Below are 8,543 nucleotides of genomic sequence, written 5' to 3'. Positions count from 1 at the left end.
ACCAATAGATGGTGCTGTCGGCCTGTATATGCCATGAGGGGTTTCAGAGTAAAGTACATGTAAAAGCTCTTGCACCGAAAGCTGTGTCCCTGTCGTCGGTCCTAATTAAGAGACCCGCTGATAGCACCCACGCTAAGGTAACTCGGAGCAACATCATATAAAGTCACAACATGGTGTCAGAAGTGCTAGCTGTCGTGTGAGAGGGAGACTGCAGCCGAGTCACGCAAGTGAGCTAGCTTAAATTAGCATAGTTCACCGTTGCTGAAAACATGGAGCAGTTCAAACCGCCATCGCCGCTGCTGCTCACCGGCAATCTGTCAGAAACTTGGCGCAGGTGGGAACAAAGATTCCAGTTGTACATGACTGCAACAGGTGCGTTGGAAAAAGATGAAAAGGTTAAAATAGCCATTCTTCTTCACACCATCGGCGAGGAAGCTTTAGAAGTGTACAACACACTTGCTATTACCCCAGCCGGAGACGCACTTACGATGGAGGACATTCTGAAAGCATTCAAAGACTACTGTAGCCCACAAAAGAATGTTGTATTTGAGCGCCATCAGTTCTGGTCACACCCAATGATGTCAGGAATATCAGTGGACAGATATGTCACAGAGCTCCGTCAAAAAAGCAAAAATTGTGAGTTTGGAGCTGATGAGGAAGGCATGATCAGGGATAAATTGGTGTTCAGCATAAATGACACAAGACTGAAAGAGAGACTGCTTCGGGAGAATGACCTCACTCTTCGTAAAGCATTAGAAATATGCAGATCAGCAGAGGTGGCCAAAGCACAGATCCAGGTCATGCAGTCAACACCTGTCACCCACGACACAGCAGTGGATACGTTGAAGAAAGCTCAAGGACACAATAAATCAGTACATGGCAAACACAGAACGAGCAGCAACAAGCAAGTGGTTTGCACCAAATGTGGTAATAAGCACGAGCCTCGACAGTGTCCAGCTTATGGAGCAACGTGTCACAAGTGTGGAAAAAATAATCACTTTTCCAAGGTATGCAGAACAAATGCAGAGAAAAAAGGCTACTTCAAGAAAAACATGAACAACATTGAGACTGAAGTTGACTCATTGTACATAGGCATGGTGCGGAGTGATGATGGTGACATAGATGGTAGTTGGAATGAAACTGTGAACATTGAAGGCATGCAAGTTACTTTCAAACTTGACACAGGTGCGGATGCAAATGTACTGCCCAAGTCAGTTTATGCAAAGCTACCTGGTGCTCCTCAATTACAGCCCACAAAGACTGTCCTCATAGCTTTTGGTGGAACCCGCATACACCCAGATGGTGTAGTTTCTCTTGAATGTGAAACAAGGAAGTGTAAAGCTGTGTGTGACTTTCTGGTGTCCAGCCATGCAGATAAGTCGATCCTAGGTGGAAAAGCTTGTGAACAGCTGCACCTGGTGAAACGAATTGGGACAATCGCAGCAGCAAAGTCTCCACAGCCAACCAAACCACCAGCAACCAAGGAAGAGCTCATTGAGAAGTACGCAGAGGTCTTCACAGGCTTGGGTGAGTTTCCTGGAGTTCACCACATACACATAGACCCAAACGTCACACCTGTGATTCATGCATGCAGAAATGTTCCACTGTCCATAATGGAGCCACTGAAAAAGACACTGAAAGACTTACAAGACAGAAATGTTATAAAGCCAGTCAAGGAGCCCACAGATTGGGTAAATAGTCTGGTTGCAACACAGAAAAAGAATGGAACACTAAGGGTGTGTTTGGACCCTTGTGACCTTAACCAAGCAGTAAAACGCCAGCACTATTCTATCCCCACACATGAGGATGTTCGTAGTAAACTGGCAGGAAAATCAATCTTCACCATTCTGGATGAAAAAGATGGTTACTGGCAGATCAAACTGGACGAGCCATCTTCTAAGCTCTGCACATTTAACACACCTTGGGGCCGGTTTCGTTTCCTCCGGCTCCCATTTGGCATTAAGTCTGCCAGTGAGGTTTTTCAACAAAAGAACTGTGAGACTTTTGGTGACATCCCTGGTGTATTTATCATCGCAGATGACATGATCATAGCAGCAACTTCAGAGCGCGAGCATGATGAAATCCTGCAAAAGGTAATGGAGAGAGCGAAAACAGCAAATGTGAAGTTTAACAAGGACAAAATTCAATTCAAAGTAGACACAGTGAAATACATGGGTCACATCATAACTGCAGCAGGCCAGAAAGCAGACGACACAAAGATTAAAGCCATTATTGACATGCCAACTCCAGAGGATAAACAAAGTCTCCAGCGTCTTCTGGGAATGGTAAAATTCTTGGCACAGTACATCCCAAATGAAGCGTCGGTTACTGCACCTTTGAGGCAGTTACTAAAGAAGGACACTGTGTGGCAGTGGCAACCACACCACACAGCTGCGTTAAGCACACTGAAGACGGCGCTAACTCAAGCTCCAGTTCTGAGATTCTATGACCAAACTAAATCCTTGACTCTACAAGCAGACTCTTCAAAAGATGGACTGGGTGCTTGCCTGCTACAGGATGGACAACCTGTATGTTATGCGTCACGAGCACTCACGGACACAGAAAAGAGATACGCCCAAATTGAAAAAGAGCTGCTTGCCATTGTGTTTGCTACCAAAAGATTCCACCAGTATGTCTATGGAAGACCAGTGACTGTGCAGTCTGATCACAAGCCTCTTGAAGCGATCATGCGCAAACCGCTGTCCAAAGCACCAGCCAGATTGCAAGGAATGCTGTTACAGCTGCAAAGGTATGAACTCACTGTCACATACACGCCCGGCAAACACATGTTCATAGCCGATGCCCTCTCTCGTGCTACAGCAACCAGTGACAATGACTCCACAAGTGAAAATGGCTGTGATGAGAGAGTTGTGTATGCATTAGAGGCTACAGAGGCACTGAGTGAAGACACACTCAATAGACTGAGAACAGCAGTTGCAACAGACAGTGAACTACAAGCTGTGTGTGAAAAACACATTCATGGGTGGCCAACTAAACGTAAAAGTTTAGACAGAGCACTATATTGCTATTGGCCCATGCGACACAACATCAGCATTCACAAAGGCATAGTCATGGTAGGAGACAAGATCGTGATACCACAGAACTTCCGACAAACTATCCTGGAAAAACTGCACATGGCTCATCAAGGTATACAGCGCACGAAAGCTAAAGCAAGAAAAGTGCTATACTGGCCTGGTATGTCCATTGATATAGAGACTATGATTCAAAAATGTGAACAGTGCCAGCAAATGCAACCAAAGAATCAGGCGGAGCCACTTGTTCCACACATGATTCCGGAGCTGCCGTGGATGAAAATTGGAGCAGATATTTTCGAGCTGGAGGGTCAGCCGTATCTGCTGTTAATTGATTACCTGACCAAATACCCGGAGGTTCTCAACTTACCAGACAAAACAGCTTACTCTGTCATTCAAAAGATGAAGTCAGTGTTTGCAAGACACGGGATTCCCAAAGAAATAGTGAGCGACCATGTCCCATTTGCCAGCTATGAGATGAAATCATTCGCAGATGCTTGGGAGATTAAGCTCACTCATTCCAGCCCTGGTTTTCCCTCTTCAAACGGAATGGCGGAGCGAGCCATTAAGACTGTCAAACATGCACTAAAGAAAGCAATCCAGACCGGCACTGATCCACATCTAGTGATGTTATCACTGAGAAACACTCCAGTTACTGGATTGAACTTGTCACCCGCACAAATGTTGATGGGACGAGTCCTGCGCAGCACCCTGCCATGTTCTAGTAATGTGTTGAGACAGTCAACTCCACAAAACGTGCCAGAAAAACTACGAGACATGCAATCAAAGCAAAAGTTGAACTTTGACAAGCGTGCAAGACCACTACCTGTTCTATCTCCTGGTGACACTGTGCATATGCAAACCCGCCGCGGTTGGGAGCCAGCAGTCATCGTTCATCAAAGAGAGGAACCACGCTCCTACACCGTGCGAACACCATCAGGTAATACTCTCAGGAGGAACAGAAGGCATCTGAGGAAAACACACTCAAGTTTGTTTAAGGACACAACTCTGAATTTGGACTCGGATGGACTATTATCTCAAAACCCAGAGTCAGTTGATCCACCAGCATGTGATTCCCCACAGAAATCATCTTCAGAGAGTATGGAAAACACAGCACCGTACTTCACACGCAGTGGTCGAGCAGTCATACGTCCTGCCAGATACAGAGACTAGTTAATGTGACAGTTTTGTGTTCATACTGTTGCTTTGATTTGTTTAATGGTTACGTAAAAGAAAAGAGTATGTTCGTTTTAAAACATTTTAAGAAATAAGTTAAATGTTTGTATGTCGAAGTTTCAGACTACTGCACTAAGATGCACATTGTTAAATGTAAGGTTGTTTACAATCTGAATTTGCCTAGCCATTATGTTAAGAGCATAAGACCGTCTAATGTTCAAATTATTTAGAGGGTGCTTTTGTGTTTAAACAACTGTTGAAGATGTTATGACTAACATGTCTTGGGAAAAGAGGGATGTGGTATATTGTGATAGACAGTAATAACCACCGCCACCAATAGATGGTGCTGTCGGCCTGTATATGCCATGAGGGGTTTCAGAGTAAAGTACATGTAAAAGCTCTTGCACCGAAAGCTGTGTCCCTGTCGTCGGTCCTAATTAAGAGACCCGCTGATAGCACCCACGCTAAGGTAACTCGGAGCAACATCATATAAAGTCACAACAAGAACTTTGGTAGTTGTAGTTCTTTAGGAGATGTAGATTTATATACGACTGCAGCAATAAAACTATTTAAACTACATGTCCCACAATACATTGCGGTAAAAACAACTGTCTGGTCACGTGAAGATGCAGCGGTCAGTATGATAGACGAAATTACCGTTACTTTTGGTAATGAACATACTGACAGCCTACAAATAATTTTTATCAACCAATTTATTAATTTAATTATCATTTAAGCCTTTTCCATGACTACTTTACTTTTTCATTCCTTAATGTGTTATATTTGGAACAGTTATATTTGAGATGTTTACAAGGTAACATTTCTTCTCAAATTATAGGAAATCAATATATTAAATTTGTCCACAAAGAAAGATATATACATATTTGTATACAAAAATAGTGACAAAGAACCACAGTACCTGTCTTGCTATCTAAAATGTGCTCTAAAATGCAACAAATAAAGCTCTTTAAAGCCACTAAAGTCACAAGCCAGCCATCTGTGGTGATGGAACTGATCTTTACTTTCCACAACCTTTCACATCATTTTCAAAATGTTGAAACTCGTGTTTTTCCATCACAGATGCACTGTCAGTTCCATCACAAACAGAATTATTTGGCTTCATTTCTATATCCAGATGAAAATATTAAAGCTGACAAGAAGAGACAGACTCACAAGTGAGAAGTAAAAGGTCGCAATTTTATTGACTGCAGAAAGATAATTTTATGGTAAAAAAGAAACAGAAGCATAGGTAAAGTAAGATTTTACTGCTATTTGGTTTGACTCTAATCAAATATTTGACTAGAGGTATGTCATGTTACTGCTCATTGTCTTTTGCATTCAAACAACGGCTGAGGGGTTGATTGTGCTGCAGAAAAGAAACTGTGAAACCTCTAATATGAAAAAAACACACATCATCCATGACCTGGAAGACACAAAACACGCTGTTTAATGCAGTAGTTTGATGAAATCTGTGACACGGGTTCATTTGACCTGTCCAGCGTGTACCCTGTCTTCGTCCAAAAGTAGCCGGGACAGGCTCCAGAAACCCTGCAGGGAAAGAAAGGGAAACAGCGAGTTAACAAAATGGTAAGAATGGAAGTTCAGGACGAGAAGAGATAAGATAAGACTATAACGCTCGGATCGATCCTCCATGTTGGATTTGGACGGCAAAATCCCATTGATCCACATATATGTCACATGCCCAAAGCTGAGTCCCTGATTGGTTGGCGTGATGCATCAACCTTGTCAAAGTTGACACGGGAATTGCCTTCGGTGTGAACGCAGCATTAGAATCCTAATCTGATGCAGAACATTTGAGTAAACATCTAAAATAAGGTAAATACAAATAAACCAACTGGAGAATCAGTCAATGAAGAAGAATGAAAAAAAAGAAATTCTAAATGCTCGCCATCACTTTCATTATTCATTTTAGAGGACTTTTTCATCTGGTCATTCTTGTACATGTTTCTTCAGACTTCAACCAGACTGGGGCTTATATAATTCCCATTTTAGTAATCCCACTGAAAGTCCATTCATTTACAGAGGAGAAATTAAATGTGGCCTCAAGGAAACTCCTTCCTTCTGCCCAAGTTGTTTGCTTGATGTAACTTTGCCTTTGGACGTTTTTTGTTCCTCTCTCTGGTTCTGGTTTTGTTCTTCTCCCCAACAAAGTGCCTCAAAATTGACAAATTAGTTTCAAATAATGCAACCATGTCTATATTTTCTAGAATATTTATTTTTTGCTGTCCAGTTGAAGCTTTCACAGAAGTATCTGCCACACGGTGGACGTTTTTTTGTGGGCCTCCTGCTCAAACTAAAGTGTCATTTTCTGCTACGCTTTACAGCAACGACATGCTGTAATTCATTCATGCAGACTTTTACTAGGTTATTTCTCTTCAATATTACGATTTAACTGGAAAGATGCTGATCATAACAGTGAGAGTAAACTATATGTTCGATCCCTGATTGAGACGGAACACCCAATTTCAATCAAGTCTGAAACCACGTGATCAGATCCGGTTTCCAATCACGTGATCAGATCAGGACACCAGTGATGGACTTACTATTAGGCAAAGGTAGGCGATTGTCTGGGACCCCAACACTTGAGGGACCTTGAGCTGAATACTCAAAATATTTCAAATAAAATTCCCATGCCTTTTCGTTACTCTGTCATTAAAAAGACAGACCACCAAAATCGCAGTAAATTCATCCTCCCCTGTTCCTGTGTAGCAATGGACTATTCCATTAACCTTGTGCTATCTTAGATGACCCCCCCCTTACATTGACGTGTTCTCCCTACCATGAAAAAGGTGGATAAAGGTGGAAAGATTTCATGTAATCCACGGACACCAGTGAAGATCACAAATCATTGAAGAAAAAAGGTTCAGAGCACTGTCTAGTGGGTCTAGATGACCCAACTCCCAATGTTAAAGTGCGTCGGATAGCACAAGGGTTACAAGCAAAAGCGTTTAGGGAGCAGAGAGGCTCTAACAAGATTTTTTTTTAAAGCGGTAAAATGACGCATAGTTATCCGAGTGACTGAAAAAAGAGAAGGCAGGGATACAGCAAGACATTTCTGTTGCAACACTTGTACAGGAAGACAAAACAGGTAAAAGAACAGAATCAACACAAAATAAAGAAACTGAAGAATGAGAAAAAAGGACAGAAAAGGAGAAGAAAAGCAAAGGGTGGTGAAGGTTTTATTTTTATTGAAACCACTCCACAGTGAACTGGTTTGATCAATCATTTGTTTTTAGTAAATCCTGACAAATTAAAGAAAAGACAGAAGCTCATCATTTGTTCCTACTAGGAAGTGAGGGATTAACCCATTAGTGCATTCATTCATTTCTAATTAAAAACAATTTATATAAAATACATTTAACATTTAAATGTGATTTAATTTTTTCGAAGCAAATCAAAACACCTTGATGCTGTCTAGAACTAACAGATGTTTTACCCTATAAGGATTTAACAAAAAGAATATGAATATAAATGCTGCAAAGGGTCCCATATTATTGACACACACATTATATATTATTATTATAACACACACATTTGAACACAAACATACTAACAGGCACAGACACTAAGAAAAACACTAAAATACACACAAAACTCAAACAAACATACATATTTAGTGTGTAATGATTAATAGATTAATCAATAATTCGATTTCTATTCCTACCATCCAACCAGATCAATTTGTCCGAGGCAAAATTTTCATTAAATCGACCTATATCACTGTAAAATCTTTTCAAAGTAAAATAAATTCATTTTATCAATATTGGTAATTGCCGTTTATTGAAACAAAGATTTATTTTACTATGATGTAAAAACAACCAAGTACCATCAAAGTGGACAACAGACGTGATGAAAGCGAAAACTGACCACAGTCCATCATTCCAGTCCAATGTGTGGAAACACTTTGAATGTCATGTGACCATCCAGTGTGCTAGAATGTTCTAATAATGTTTCCTTTGGATTCTTTGGATGTGGTAAAACAACTGAACTCTAGGAAACTATAATGTGAATGGGTTTATCATCAATTCTGGTTTACTTGTGTGATTATACACATATTTAATTTACACTTGAAAGTTATCCATTGCATCTGGAAAACGTCACCTTCATTGAACCAGGAATTATCTCGGAGTCACACTGGTTGAGGTTTTGGCTGAAGATGTTCTGGATCCATTTTAGGTCAGTGAATCGGATCATTTGAAATGAACCAAAGTTTTGAATCGAATCAGCAACCAAAGGCTGTGATAGAAATGGAATTGTTGGTGAAAGGAATGGTTACATCCCTGTAATAACTCACGCACGCACACGCCCCTTTTG

This window comes from Oryzias latipes, chromosome 12 (assembly GCF_053564925.1).
Source record: "Oryzias latipes strain Hd-rR chromosome 12, Olatipes_Hd-rR_3.1".
Classification (NCBI taxonomy): Eukaryota; Metazoa; Chordata; class Actinopteri; order Beloniformes; family Adrianichthyidae; genus Oryzias; species Oryzias latipes.
Note: the sequence above shows the minus strand (reverse complement) of the source record.